Source organism: Balaenoptera borealis, assembly GCF_965194805.1.
Source record: "Balaenoptera borealis genome assembly, chromosome: 16".
Taxonomy (NCBI): domain Eukaryota; kingdom Metazoa; phylum Chordata; class Mammalia; order Artiodactyla; family Balaenopteridae; genus Balaenoptera; species Balaenoptera borealis.
The window spans coordinates 27,713,566-27,729,389 of NC_138872.1; the positions used below are offsets into that span (position 1 = coordinate 27,713,566).

The 15,824-nt window shown below is 35.1% G+C and overlaps 2 long non-coding RNA genes across 3 annotated transcripts in view; both read left to right on the top strand.

Moving 5' to 3' along the window:
- Positions 1-4,995, top strand: part of LOC309613939 — a 43,688-nt gene extending 38,693 nt beyond the window's left edge. For both annotated transcript variants that reach the window (XR_014235947.1, XR_014235948.1), the window contains one exon: positions 4,691-4,995. This is a non-coding gene — a long non-coding RNA (uncharacterized lncRNA). The remainder of the gene's footprint in view (positions 1-4,690) is intronic.
- The window catches only part of LOC309613941, a 211,744-nt gene that overhangs the window by 147,305 nt on the left and 48,615 nt on the right, over positions 1-15,824 (top strand). The window lies entirely within an intron of this gene.

Genomic DNA, 15,824 nt, shown 5'->3' on the forward strand with positions numbered 1-15,824 from the left:
GACTTTTATTTTCAATTTGTTAATGTGGTGTATCACATTGTTTGATTTGTGGATATTGAAAAATCCTTGCATCCCTTGGATAAATCCCACTTGATCATGGTGTATGAGCCTTTAAGTGCATTTTTGGAGTTTGTTTGCTAGTATTTTGTTGTGGATTTCTGGGGCTATGTTCACCAGTGATACTGACTTGTAATTTTCTTTTTCATGATGTCTTTGTCTGGTTTTGGTATAAGGGTGATGGTGGCCTCATAGAATGAGTTTGGAAGTGTTCCTTCTGCAATTTTTGGGAATAGCTTCAGAAAGATAGATGTTTCCTCTTTCTCTAAATGTTTGGTAGAATTCACCTGTGAAGCCCTCTGGTCCTGGCCTTTTGTTTGTAAATTATTTTAAAATTACTGATACAATTTTATTACTAGTAATTGGTCTGTTCATATTTTCTATTTCTTCCTTATTTAGTCTTAGGAGATTGTACATTCTTAGTAATTTGCCCATTTCTTCTATGTTGTCCATTTTATTGGTGTATAATTGTTCAGAGTAATCTCTTATAATTCTGTGCATTTCTGTGGTGTCAGAATATCTTTTTTTTTCCATTTCTGATTTTATTGATTTGAACCCTTTCTGTTTTGTTTTTGTTTTTCTTTATGAGTCAGGCTAAATGTTTATCAATTTTGTTTATTTTTTCAAAGAACCAACTCTTATTTTCATTGATGTTTTCTATTTTGTTTTAGTCTCTTTTTCATTTATTCATGCTCTGATCTTAAATATTTCTTTTTCCTTGACTTTGGGATTTCTTTGTTCATCTTTTTCTTTTTCCTATAGGTGTAATGTTGGGTTGTTTATTTGAGATTTTTCTTGTTTCTTAAGGTAGGCTTGTATCATTATAAACTTTCCCCTTAGAACTTCTTTCGTTGTGACCCATGGATTTTGTATGTATTAATTAATTAATTAATTAGTTTTAATTTTGGGTGTGTTGGGTCTTCGTTGCTGTGTGCAGGCTTTCTCTAGTTGCAGCAAGTGGGGGCTACTCTTCATTGTTCTGTGCAGGCTTCTCATTGCAGTGGCTTCTCTTGTTGCAGAGCACAGGCTCTAGGCATGCAGGCTTCAGTAGGTGTGGCTCGCGGGCTCTAGAGCACAGGCTCAGCAGTTGTGATGCACGGGCTTAGTTGCTCTGCAGCATGTAGGATCTTCCCAGACAAGGGTTCAAACCCATGTCCTCTGCATTGACAGACGGATTCTTAACCACTGTGCCACCAGGGAAGTCCCTAGATTTTGGATCACTGTATTTTCATTTTCATTTTTTCTCTAGGTATTTTTATTTCCTCTTTGAGTTTTTCAGTAACCTATTGGTTTTTAGTATCATATGTTTAGGCGTCAATTTTTTTTTTTTTGGCAGGGTTTTATTGTTATAGTTGATTTCTAGTCTCATAGTGTTCTGGTCAGAAAAGATGCTTGTGTCATTTCACTCCTCTTAAATTTATTGAGACTTGTTTTGTGGCCTAGCATGTGATCGATCTATCTTGGAGAATGTTCCATGAGCACTTGAAAAGAATGTGTATTCTGCTACTTTTAGATAGAATGTTCTACATATATATTAAGTCCATCCTGTCTAATGAGTTGTTTAAGGCCAAGGTTTTCTTATTGATTTTCTGCCTGGATGATCTGTCCATGATGTAAGTGTAAGTTAAATTCCTCTACTATTTTTATATTATTGTCAATTTCTCCCTTAATGTTTGTTAATATTTGTTTTATGTATTTAGGTGTTCCTATGTTGGGTGCATATATATTTACAAAAGTTACATCTTCTTGTTGGATCAATCCCTTTATCATTATGTAATGTCCTTCTTTGTCTCTTGTTACAGGTTTTGTTTTAATGTCTATTTTGTCTGATATAAGTATTGCTACCCTAGCTTTCTCTTAATTTCAATCTGTGAGGATTACATTTTACCATCCCCTCACTTTCCATCTGTGTGTGTTTTTATATATGGTTAGTCTCTCATAGGCAATATGTGTGTGTGTGTGTGTGTGTGTTTCTTTTATTTGTTTAGCCACTCTATGTCTTTTGATAGGAGCATTTAATCCATTCACATTTAAAGTCATTATTGATAGTTATGTACTTATTGCCATTTAGTTAATTGTTTTTGACTTGTTTCTGTAGTTCTTTTTTGTTCCTTTCTTCTTTTTCTGTCTTCCTTTGTGATTTGATGACTATCTTACTATTATGTTTGGATTCTTTTCTCTTTTTGGTGTGTCTACATCTTACAGATATTTCGGTTTTTGGTTACCATAAAGTTCATATATAACAACATATATATGGGATTATTTTAAGTTGATCTCTTAAATTCAATTCATTTTGACTATCCTGCATTTTTACTACCTCCCCATATTAATTATGCTTGACACTGTATTTTACATCTTTTTGCTTTGTGTATCCCTTTACTACTTTCTGTGTATATAGATTTTGTTTTATTAACATTTCTACTCACTTTTTATAAGAGGTTGATCTACTACCTTTACTGTATATTTGCCTTTACCAATGAGATTTTTCCTTTCACAACTTTTATATTTTTAGTTGTGGTCTTTTTTCCCCCCACTAATAGGAATCCCTTTAATATCTTGCAAAGCTTGTTTAGTGGTGCTGAACTTTAGCTTTCGCTTATCTGTAAAACTCTTTATCTCTCCTTCAAATCTGAATGATTGCCTTGCTGGGTAGAGTATTCTTGGTTGTAAGTTTTTCCATTTCATTACTCTAAATGTATTTGCCACTCCCTTCTGTCCTGCAACTTTTCCATTGAAAAGTCAGCTGATAGTCTTACGGAAGTTCTCTTGTACATAAGCAGTTGCCTTTTCACTTGCTGCTTTTAATAATCTCTCTTTATCTTTAATTTTTGTCATTTTGAATATAAGGTGCCTCAGTGTGGAATGCTTTAGGTTATTTTTGTTTGGGACTCTCTGTGCTTCCTGGGTAAGGATGTCTCTTCCTTTCCCAGTATAGGAAAAATTTCAGCTTTTATTTCTTCAAATATGCCCTCTGTCCCTTTTTTTCTATCTTCTTCTGGGATCCCCATAATGTGAATGTTATTATGCTTGATGTTGTCCCAGAGTTTTCTTAAACTGTCCTCATTTTTAAAATTATTTTTGTTGTGGTACTACTAGGGTGATTTCCACTACTCTGCCTTCCAGTTGCTGTTCCATTCTTCTGTATCATCTAATGTACTGTTGATTCCTTCTGGTGTATTTTTTATTTCAGTTTTTGTACACTTCAGCTCTTTAGTTCTTGTTTCTATTTTCTAACTCTTATTTCAACTTCTCATGGTGTTAATCCATTCTTCTTCATTGAGCCTTTTTATGATTACCCTGAAATCGTTTTTTAAAGTTGAAGTATAGTTTATTTACAATATTATTTAGTTTCTGGTGTACAACATAGTGATTCAATATTTTTATAAACTGTACTCCATTTAAAGTTATTACAAAATAATGGATACATTTCTCTGTGCTGTACAATATATTTTATTACTTATTTATTTTATACATAATAGTTTGCACCTCATAATACCCTACACATATCTTGCCCCACCTCCCTTCCCTCTCCCAAGAGAGTTGTCACTCCACAGTTTTGAGTCATGTAGACCAGAAATTAAATCTTGGCTCTCTCCCTTATCAATTTGGTGGTCTTAGCAGGAACATGGTCTTTTTTTGTGCTCAGTTTTCTTATTTGAAAAATAGAGATAATGACAGGTTGTTGTAAGTTTTCATTGAAAAGTCAATATTCAATAAAAATTCTTGGCACAAGTAGTGTTAAATGTTTGATAATTGTCATTATTTTCTTTCTAAAGGCCTCTTTTTCTTTTAAGAAACCTAAATATTTCTAATAATTAATGCTTATAGAATATGTCAGGAACTGTATCACTAAAGTATTTTTAGTCAAAAGTCTTGTATACACAGGTATATATCTGAGTGACTGATTTGTTGGCATGTGATTGATACATGGTTATGAAGGCACACCAATGGGTGTGTATAGTAAGCCCTTATGTCCATGTTCAGTTTGTGTGTGATTATGGATCTGTAAATAAATTGAGTTGTACACATGTATACATGCCAATGTGCCCATTGATATACTGTACCTCTCTCAGTGCACAAAGTGTTTCATACGTAGTACATGTTTATTGTTTAAAAGCATGGAGGTATTGATAAACATGTGAGCAAATATATGTGTGTCCTGACTTGAAGTAGACCCTGGCTATCTTGAAGTAGTTGAGCATTAGGAGCAGACATCTGTTCAGGCAAATGACATCTTGCCCAACAATGCTCACATAGGCAAATATTGTTTTCTTAAACTCTCAGGAAAATACCTTTATGTAATAATAATAACACTAGGGACAACAACAAAAGCTAAAGTTTGGTTACCTCTTAGTAAGTGCCAGGCACTATTCTAAACATTTTAAAAGACATTAACTCATGTCATTAACTCACGATAACCTTAAAATGTAGTTTATTATTATTGCCATTGTAGAGATGAGAACAATAGAGAGACAGAGAGCTTAAGTTACTTGTTCAAAGACCAAGATCTAGTAAATGACAGAGCCAAGGTTTGAATCTAGATGATTTTTAATTACAGCTCCTATGCACTTAACGTTGTATGTCTTCTGGTATCATGTTGCATAGAGATTAACCATAGTCATATCTTTCTCAGGAAGCATGAAGAACTTACTAAGAAATCGGAAGACAGATTTTGGAAGTACATGTGAGAAAGACCAAGGATTATGCAGAAAGAAATGCAGAACTTATGAAGTTGAACTGCACTACTGTGCAAATGGCAAAAAGTGCTGTATGAAATCATATTCGACCATGCTTTCTCATGTAGTAGAGGAGAATATTAACTGGTCAAAATTTATAGTCACCACAAGTCAACCTACTTACTGAAGATTATCAACCTTTTCCCCTTTTGAAAACCTTCCTGTCAATTTTTTTTTCATAATTAAATTTCATTCCAGCCTCCTCGGTCTGTCTTTTACTCTATGAAGATTCATGATTAGAGGAGGAAAGTTGGGAGGAAGCCATAGAATTTGGTAAAATGTTCCAGAAAAAAAAACAAATAAAATTCTGGGATAGTTCAGTAGATGTAGAGAATACAGAGGAAGGGAGATTATATCTTGCTTGCTTACCACAGAGTGTGAAAAAAAACATGAGCAAGCAAGTCACAAAATTAGGTATCTAAATGGTCACTAAACAGGGTGTCAATACTCATTAGCTATCAAGTAAAACTCAATTAAATAATCAGTGAGGGGCTTCCCTAGTGGTGCAGTGGTTAAGAATCCACCTGCCAATGCAGGGGACATGGGTTCGAGCCCTGGTCCAGGAAGATCCTACATGCCATGGAGCAACTAAGCCAGTGCGCCACAACTACTGAGCCTGTGCTCTAGAGCCCACGAGCCACAAATACTGAGCCCATATGCCACAACTATTGAAGCCCATGCACCTAGAGCCTGTGATCCACAATGAGAAGCCACCGCAATGAGAAGTCCATGCACTACAACAAAGACTAGCCCCCAATCACCACAACTAGAGAAAGCCCATGTGCAGCAACGAAGACCCAATGTCACCAAAATTAAATAAATAAATAAATTTATATTAAAAAAAAAGAACCACATCAGTGAGGTGTTACTTAACATATGACAAATGGCTGAACATATGATAATTCCATATGTTGCTAAGGGTGCGGAGGAACTGGAACCCTTATATACTCCTTGTAGGTATATAAATGAAAAACTCAACATATGCATCTCATATGCTTCGCCATATACATATACATAACAGAAATGAGTACATATGTTCACAAAAAGGCATGTACAAGAATGTTCGTAGAAGCATTTTCTTAGCTGTAAAGTGCATTAACAAGAGAATAAATATACTACATTACAATGACATTTAATAGACTGTTTCTCTGCACAATAACATGGATCAAACTCGCTAACACAATGGTGAGTAAAGAAAACCATGATTCCCTTTTACATAGAGTTTAAAAAGAATAAAAATAGTTATATGGCATTAGAAATCAGGATAGTGATAACCTTTGCAAAGGAAAATGAATTGAATGTCTATAATGCTGGTAATTTTATTTCTTGACCTGGGTATTTGTGACATGGACTTGTTACTTTTGTGATAATTCATCAGACTATATACTTATGCTTTTTGCACTGTTTTATAGATATGTTATGCTTCAAGTAAAATGATTATTTTTTAAAAAGACCCAAGAGACTTAGGGTTATGGCCAGAATTCTCTGTAGGACTATTCACATCATGCGAACTTCCTATTCTTATGGCTCTATTCTTTAAGGACATGGGTTTTTTTTCCTGAAACTTCTCAATATACAAGTTAGTCACACATCTATCCAGGAGAGGAAGGCTTTATCCTACATCTTTTCAGTTAAGCTGAGGTAACAAACTTTGAAATTTCAATGTATTAATATATCAAGTATTTATTTATCACTCAGAACTTAAGGCCTCAAAGTAAGTTATTAATAAAAATAGCATATTTATCAAGATGAAGATAATCCATTAAAAAACTCTCTGTTCCTACACAAGACTGTATAAAGGCTACAGATTCTCCCCCACCCCCACCAGCAGCCATGCCCTTGCAATGGGATGTTGTATATCCTCCCATTTAAAGGTACCTACTTGACTGTAGTCTTGGCCAAGTGACTTACTTAGGCCAATGGGATGTTAACAAAAACAATACAAGCATAGGCTTGAAAAGTTCTTATGCACTGAGTCTCAAGCTATTGCTGTACCCATGACCCTGAAACCACTCAATAAATGAACTCAAACAAATTTGATAAGCTATCATCATCATATTTTATTTTAATTACTTAAAGATGGTTTATTTTAGTTATTTGAACATATTTATAATAACTGCATTGAAGTCTTTCTCTGCTTAGTCCAATATCTTGCCTACTGTCTTAGTTTTCTATGGCTGCAGTAATAAGTTACAACAAACTTAGTAACTTAAATCAACAAAAATTAATTTTTTTACAGTTATGTATTTCAGAAGTTCACAATGAATCCTACTGGGGTGAAATAAAAGTTTTGTCAGGGCTGAATTTCTTACTGGAAGCCCTAGGAGATACTCTGTTTCCTTGCCCTTTCCATCTTTTAGAGACTTTCTACATCCCTTGTCTTTACTCCATCTTAAAAGCCACTAACAGTGGGTCTTATCATATCACACTATTCTAACTTCTTATTCTGCCTTCTGCTTCCATATTAAAGGACACATGATTATATCAGTCCCCAACCCAGATAAACTAGGATTGTTTTCTTATTTTAAGATTGGCTGATTATCAACTCTAATACCATCTACAACCTTATTTCCATTTTCCTATGCCATGTAACATATCCATAAGTTATGTGGATTAAGACGTAGACATCTTTGGGAGGTCATTATTCTGCCTACTAAAGTCCACATTCTAATTCCCAAAGATTTCATCTCACATGGAAAATAAATTCATCACATCTCAACCACTTCCAAAATCTCAACACAGTAAAAAATCGACAAAAATTCACAAATCTCATTATTTACATGATCTAAATAATGTATCATTTAGACTCTAGGTATAAGACATCCTAGGGTGCAATTCTTCTCCATCTATAAACCCATAAAAGTTAAGAAAAAATTACCTGCTCCCCAAATACAATCATGGGAAAGGCATAGGACCACAGTTATAGACATTCCAGTTCAAAGAAGAAAATAAGAAGGAAAAAAAGGAGTCAACTATCCCAACCAATTTTGAAATCTAGCTGGGCAATCCATTTGTTTCAATTCCTGGGAATAATCTACTGGGATTAGGCTCCTCTTTGTTAAAATCTCCACCCTCTGATCTTGAGACTCTGTCCTCTGAGTCATTCTTTCTTTTTTATTAAATGCAGCACATGTTTTCAGTTGAGTAGTGGGGTTTTTTTTTCAGTTGAGTAGTTTTATTAGTCTATTTATTGCTTGTGTAATTTGAGGGGGGTGGTCTGACAGCCTTCTGTCACTTTGTCTTCTTTCTCTCTCTCCTTCAGTCTAAGTTGAAAATGTTTTTCCTGGCATAATAGTCTCAAGAATCTTGTGAGTCTCCAGTGTATATCACAGAAATTCACTCCATTAGACAAAAGTCTTCTCCACAGGTCTTTCCTACATAGTCCCATCTCTATATTTGGCTTTTGCTGAACTAGATGAGAGAATGTACAAATCAAACAATTAATATTTTCAAAGAGCCTTTGTGTGACCAAATACTTTGACCGTTCAATTTTTCTGAGCTTTCAGAAAGGGTTCTTCAGCCATATCCTCAGTTTTTTCTCTAGAGCATTTTTTGCTGACAGTGAATCTCTTAATTTTAGCATCTTTTCCAATAAATGATTGAGAATTTCCAAAATTATCAAGTCCTGTTTCCTTTTTGTTTAACATTTCTTCTCTGGACTTGTCTCCTTCCTCTCAGACGTTACTGTTAGCAGAAAGAAGAAACAACTGCACCTTCAATGCTTTGCTTAAATCTCAGCTAAGTGACCAGTTTTCCTGTTTAAAAGTTATACTTTCCACATAACTTCAGGAAACAATTATGTTAAGCTTTCTGCCACTATATAACAAGGATTACCTTTTGTCTAGTTTCCAATAACATGTTCCTTATTTTCTCCTGACCCCTCACTAGTAGAGTCTTTAATATCCACATTTCTACCACAATCTGTTCTGCTAAGGAAGACTCAAAAGGAAGCGGGGAGCATGGTAGGAAAAACGTATATTGCTGCAGACTCTGCTGTTCCCATCAAGGTTTGATAGATTTTCCTAAATAAATAACACCTCAATTTGTTGTATGCCTTTTCTCAATTTCCTGAGCCCTGAAGTGGTTATTTTTCCCATTCTCCCCTTCATTTTTATAATTTACTTTGGGAGAAAGGGTTTGCTGAGCTCCTCATTCAACTCTTCTGGAAGTCTCACATCCAATACAAACATTAGAAAGAATATATCTTCCTGAATCTTATATTTAGGCAGAAATTGATAACTTCAGTGATCAGTAATCAGACATTAATTATTTTTACATAAGATGACTGAGATTGTGTTTACAATTAAATATATAAAACTAATCAAGGATATTTGTACTTTATTGTTACCTACTAGCATTTTCACAAGTATGTTAGGCATGATTAGTTTGATTTTAATAAAAAATAAGGGGAAAAATTATCTTCACATTTCCAGTGTAGAGAAAAAACTTAAGAGAAATACAAACATTGCTTCTAAGAAACTATTTATAGAGACCTAGAATATTGATCACAAGGGAAAAGAGAAGAGAGGCTTTATGGAAAAATCAGACACATGAAAGAACAATGGAAATCAGAAACAATCTGAATTTGTGATGTATTCTAGGACAGAACCTATGTTTTTTATTTTAAAATACAATAATTTATCTATCATATGTTCCACTTAATGGGCATGGCACCACATTAAGTGTGTTGTACACTATATTTTGTATTTACAGTATTCTGAGAAAGGTGATATTAAATAATAACCACATTATAGAAAAGGAATCTGAGGCTCAGAAAGTTTATATCAATACATTGTCCAAAAAAGTGGCAGGGCAGGGACATAACATTATTTTTTTCTGGCATCAAACAACAGGCTCCTAATTACTACCACACATTGTATCTAAAAACAGCACAAACTATATTATTGGACAACTATGAATTATATGATATATTCAATTATAGTGAGGTCATACTTCTTAAATGAGTATAAAACAGTTTCATAGGTAGAAGGAGTGGACAGAGAGACAAAAGACGTACTTCAGAAGTAGACAGTACCTTATCAAAACTGCAAGCTAGTTTTCAGTCAACACCTTTGTTGATTGAATTGTAGTCATCAAATTCTATTCCATCTGTCTAGCAGAGGAAAGAGTGGACCCTCTCTGAATAATGTTAATATCATTAAAACTCTACATACATCTCTAGACATACATTATGTCTGGAAATCAACAACATATTAGCAGGCATACCATAATAAATGACTAAATAATTTCAAACAGAGAAAACAGAGAAGGTAAATAGAAACATGGTTGAATCAGATATTGGCATTATTTCACAAGTGGGTTAACTGTAATGAGTATGATGGATAAAATAGAGGAAAAGAAGAAAACTGATGGAAAGAATGAGAATTTTGACAAAAATTTGAATCTAGTAAATAGATCCAAATGGAAGTTTTAGAATTTAAAAATAAAACAATTGAAATTAAGAGCAATAGATAAGTTTAACTGTAGATAAGACCCAGAAGAACATGAAGTAAAAGTCAAGCAAATAAAAATATCCAGCGGAGATCAAGATGGCAGAGTAGAAGGACGTGGAGCTCACCTCCCCCAACAAATACATCAAAAATACGTCTATATGTAGAACAATTCTCACAGAAAACCAACGTGAAAAGTGACAGAAGATCTCTTATACAACCAAAGCTGCAAGAAAAATCCCCATATAACTTGAAAGGATGGGGGAAAAGGCATCAGGATGGGACTGGCACCCCTGGGAGGGAACTGTGAAAGAGGAAAGGTTCCCTCATCCTGGGAACCCCATTCATTGGCTGGGAGGTCTGCCAGACAGATAGAGAAGCTGGAGGGGCCTGGACCCTGCCTGTGAGTAGAGTATGCATGCTGAATTGCTAGCAATCAAGGTGGAGAGAGACCAGCGCCGACTTCTGCCATGTAGCCATACTTCCCAGCACAAAACATATGTTGGGTGGGGCTGCTAGTAAGCTTATTGGACAAGCACTGAAACTCGGGCTTCAGTGGATGGACCCTGCAAAAGGATTCAGTCTAGCTGCGAGGAGACAGCTGAGAAGGTCTAGAGTGTGGTCCAGACTGCCATTGTTAGTCCATGCGGGGAGGGGTATGAGTCCGCCATAGGAGCCCCACTATCAGCACATGCATATGAGGTGTGGGCCTAGTATAGGAGCCCTATTATCAGCACAAGCAGGGCAGTGTGCAGGTTCACCATAAGAACCCCATTGTCAGCTTGCTCACCACAGGGCATGGCTCCAGCTGTGAAGGAATTTGTGAGTGCTAACACTGTGGGGGTAGGGAGCTGAAGTGGGAGCCCATTATCAGTGCTCCAACAGTGGGGGTGGGTCCAGCAGCAGTGGACTTTGTTGGTGTGCAAGCTGGTGTTATAGAATAGCACTTCCCTGGTCGACAGGCCCTGGAAAGGAGTACTCAGTGGTTCTTTTCCTGGCAGGAGTGCTCCAGTTCTGCCTACCTCACACCACAGCTTGGAGCTGGATCTGGAGCAGACAGGCCCTGAGAGAGCCTTATCACAGAGGCAGCCCAGGTCCTCGATGGCAGCACAACCACCTCAGTTTCTGCAGGCACAACATCCTGGCCCCCAGTGTCAGCCAGCACTAGGTCTGGGAAAAACACAATGGTAAAAGGGACATGACCTTGGGCTGCTTCTGGGCAGAACCACTGAAGACTGCATGGGCAATGCATAGGTTCACTGTGACCACACAGGCCTCATCTACTTCAGCACTCACCTCCTTGGGGACAGACCACACACTTAAGGGCAATGAAGCCTTATCAAACGTGACCCTCAAGGTTTCTACTTCAACAACTGCGGTGCAGACTACAACCCTGAGAAGGCTGTGATAGCCACAGATAAAAGAGGAGGCTGCACCCAACATCCAGTGCAGACTCTGGTCACCACAACACCAATCACAATCCCTATCAAGAGGATAGCAACCAGCAAACTCTGAGGAAAGATGTGACAGGCATTCATACCAAAACAAAACAAACCCAAACAAAAAACCAAAAACAACAAACAAACAGAAAACCAGCCTTGGCACCAACAGTCCACAAAGGAATGCTCCCACATAAAAACAGCCTTTTAAGATCACAGTGGATAACTATTTCTTCTAAATTCATAGAGACAGAGAAAGTTAAGTAAAATAAAAAAGCAGAAGAACTACTCCCAATTAAAAGAACAAGAGAAATCCTCTGAAGGAACAAAGAATGAAACTCTTTGTTTGTAGACCTCTCCAGTCTACTAGACTTCAAGAGCTATTTTTAACAATAAAAATGCTAGGGGAATTAAGAAAGATTATCAACAGAAATGTATGTCACTGTAACAAGGACTAGAAACTATAAAGAGGAAGCAATCAATATTAGACAACTCAATTGTCGAGATAAAAACCAATCTAAAAACAGTGAATAAAAAAAATAAAAATAAAAAATAAAAACAGTGAATAGCAGCCTAAATAAAGCAGAAGAACAAGTAAGAGATCTGAAAGATAGAATAATGGAAATCACCCAATAGAAAGACAAATGAATAAAATGAGAGTAACATATGAGATCTATGAGATAATAGAAAGCATGCCAACATATGCATAATAGGATTCCAGGAGGAGAAGAAAAAGCAAAGGGGTTTGCAAATGTATTTGAGGAAATTGTGGCTGAAAACGTCCAAAAACTAAAGAAGGAAGCAGATATCCAGGTACAGGAAATATAGAGGATCCCAAACAATATGAACCCAAAGAGACCCACATCAAGACGTATCATAATTAAAATGATATTAAAGAGAGGATTCTAAAGGCAGCAAGAGAAAAACAAAAAGTCAGATACAAGGGAACCCCCTCTACAGAAACTTTGCAGTCCAGAAGGGCGTGACATGATATATTTAAAATGCTGAAAGAGAGAAACCTGCAACATAGGAAACTCTACCCAGGAAGATTAACATTTAGAATAGAAGGGGAGAGAAATAAAATCTCTCACAAGTAAAACTAAAAGAATACAGCAATATTCAACCTAACCTGAAAGAAATACTGAAAGTTCTTCTCTAAATAGAAAAGAAGTAAGAATCTATAGGAAAGGGTAAAACACATTAGGAAAGGTGAATATATAAAAGGATTGAAGATCACTTAAATAAACCAGAACATAGGCTAAAAAAGAATAAAAAAACTACAAAAACAAGGATAAAAATCAAGATGTAAATAGGACAGCAACGTCATAAAATGTGGGGTAGGGGAGTAAAAAATGTAGACCTTTTAGAATGTGTTTGAACTTATATGACTATCAGTCTAAAGCAAGTAGATATGGTTATGGGTTAACATACTTGAAAACCAGGGTAACTACAAATCAAAAACAAACAATAGACTCACAAAAATGAAAAAAAAGAGAACCGAAGTGTAATACAGAAGAAAACCATCGAATCACAAAAGGAAAAACAAAAGAAAAAGAAAGGAACAAATAAATACAAAATCAAATGAAAAACAAGGTTTTAAATGGCAGTAAATACATACTTGTCAATAATTACTTTAAATGTCAATAGACTAAATACTCTAATTAAAAGACAGAGTGGCAGATTGGATTAAAAAAAAAGGACATACAATATGCTGCCTACAAGAGATTCACTTTAAGATAAAAGACACATATAGATCAAAAGTGAGGGAATGGAAAAAGAAATTTCATGCAAATGGAAATGACAAGAAAACAGGGGTAGCAGTACTCATGTCAGACAGAATAGACTTTAAAACATTAAAGACACAGAAGAACACTATATAATAAAGTGACAAATACAATAAAGTGATAAAGGGATCAATCAATAAAGGGATCAATACAAGAAGAGGATATTACACTCATTGACATACAAGCACCAACACAAGAGCACCTAAACACATAAAACAAATACTAACAGATATAAAGGGAGAAATTGACAGTAATACAATAATAGTAGGGTACATTAACACCCCACTGACATCAATAGACAGATCGTCCAGATGGAAAATTAATAAAGCAACAGAGATCCTAAATGACCCAATAGAACAGTTGGATTTAATTGATACCTACAGGGCACTACATTAAAAAAAAACAAAAACAGAATACACATTCTTTTCAAGTACACATGGAATATTCTTTTGGATAGACCACATATTAGGATACAAAACAAACCTCAACAAATTTAAGAGGATAGAAATTATTTCAAGCATCTTTTCTGACAACAGTGGTATAAAACTAGAAATTGACCACAGAAAGAAAAATAGTAAAAAGAACAAAATTACTTGGAGAGTAAACAACATGCTAGTAAAAAAAAAAAGGGTCATTAATGAAATCAAAGAAGAAATCAGAAAAAACCTTGAGACAAACAACAATAAAAACAACTTTACAAACTCTATGGGTTACAGCAAAAGCAGATCTAAGAGGGAAGTTCATAGTGATATAGACCTTCCTCAAGAAACAAGAAAAATCTCAAATAAACAAATTAACCTATTACCTAAAAGAATTAGAGAAAGAAGACCAAATAAATCCAAAGTCAGCAGAAGGAAGGAAATAATAAAGATCAGAGAGGTGTTAAATAGATATAAAAAAACAATAGAAAAGTTCAAATAAACCAAGAGCTGGTTTTGTGAAAGGATAAAAAAAACCCAACAAAGCTCTAGCCAGTTTCACCAAGAAGAAAATACAGAGGACACAAATAAACAAAATAAGAAATGAAAGAGGAGAAATAATAACATATCACAGAAATACAAAAAATCATAAGAAAATACTATGAATAGTTATATGCCAACAAATTGGACAACCTAGAAGAAATGTACAAGTTTCTAGAAACATACAGCCTGCCAAAATTTAGTCAAGAAAATACAGATAATTTCAACAGACCGATTACTAGAATTGAAATAGAGTCTGTAATAAAAAAATATCTCTGAAAAACAAAAGTCCAAGACCAGATGGTTTCACTGGAGAATTCTACCAAACATACAAAGAAGAAATTATACCTATCCTTCTCAAACTTTTCCAAAAGAATGAAGAGGAAGGAACACTCCCAAAGACATTCTATGAAGCAATCATCACCCTCATACAAAAACAAGAAAAAGGCACTACAAAAAGAGAAAATTACAGGCCAATATCTTTGATGAATATAGAGGCAAAAATCCTCAACAAAATATTATCAAACTGTATCCAATAGTACATAAAAAGGAACATACATCATAATCAAGTTGGATTCATTTCAGGGTCACAAGGATGGTTTAACATATGCAAATCAATCAGTGTGATACACCACATTAACAAAAAAAGACAAAAACCACATGATCATCTCAACATGATCATCTCAATGCAGAAAACGTTTTTGACAAAATTCAACATCCATTCATGATAAAAAAAAAACCTCTCACCAAAGTGGGTATAGAGGGAACATATCTCAATATAATAAAAGACATTTATGACCAACCAACTGCCAACATAATACTCAATGGTGAAAGCTGAAAGCCTTCCCACTAAAATCTGGAACAAGTCAAGGATGCCCACTCTCACCACTTCGATTCAACATAGTATTGGAAGTCCTAACCACAGCAATCAGACAAGAAAAAGAAATAAAAGGTATCCAAATTGGAAGGGAAGATGTAAAATGTCATTATATGCAGATGACATGACATAATATAGAAAACCCTCAAGAATTCACCCCAAAACTATTAGAACTAATAAATGAATTCAGCAAGTAGCAGGATACAAGATTAAGATACAAAAAATCTGTTGCATTTATTTACACCAACAGTGAAATATCACAGACAGAAAGTAGAAAAGCAATCCCTTTTATAATTGTGTCCAAAAAAATTAGGAATAAACTTAGTCAAGGAGGTAAAAGACCTTTATCCTGTGGACTATAAAGCATTGATAAAGGAACTTAAAGATGATTCAGAGAAATGGAAAGATATCCCATGCTTTTGAATTGGAAGAATTAATATTGATAAAATGTCCATACTATCCAAAGCAATCTACAGATTTAATATGATCCCTATAAATACCCATGACATTTTTCACAGAACT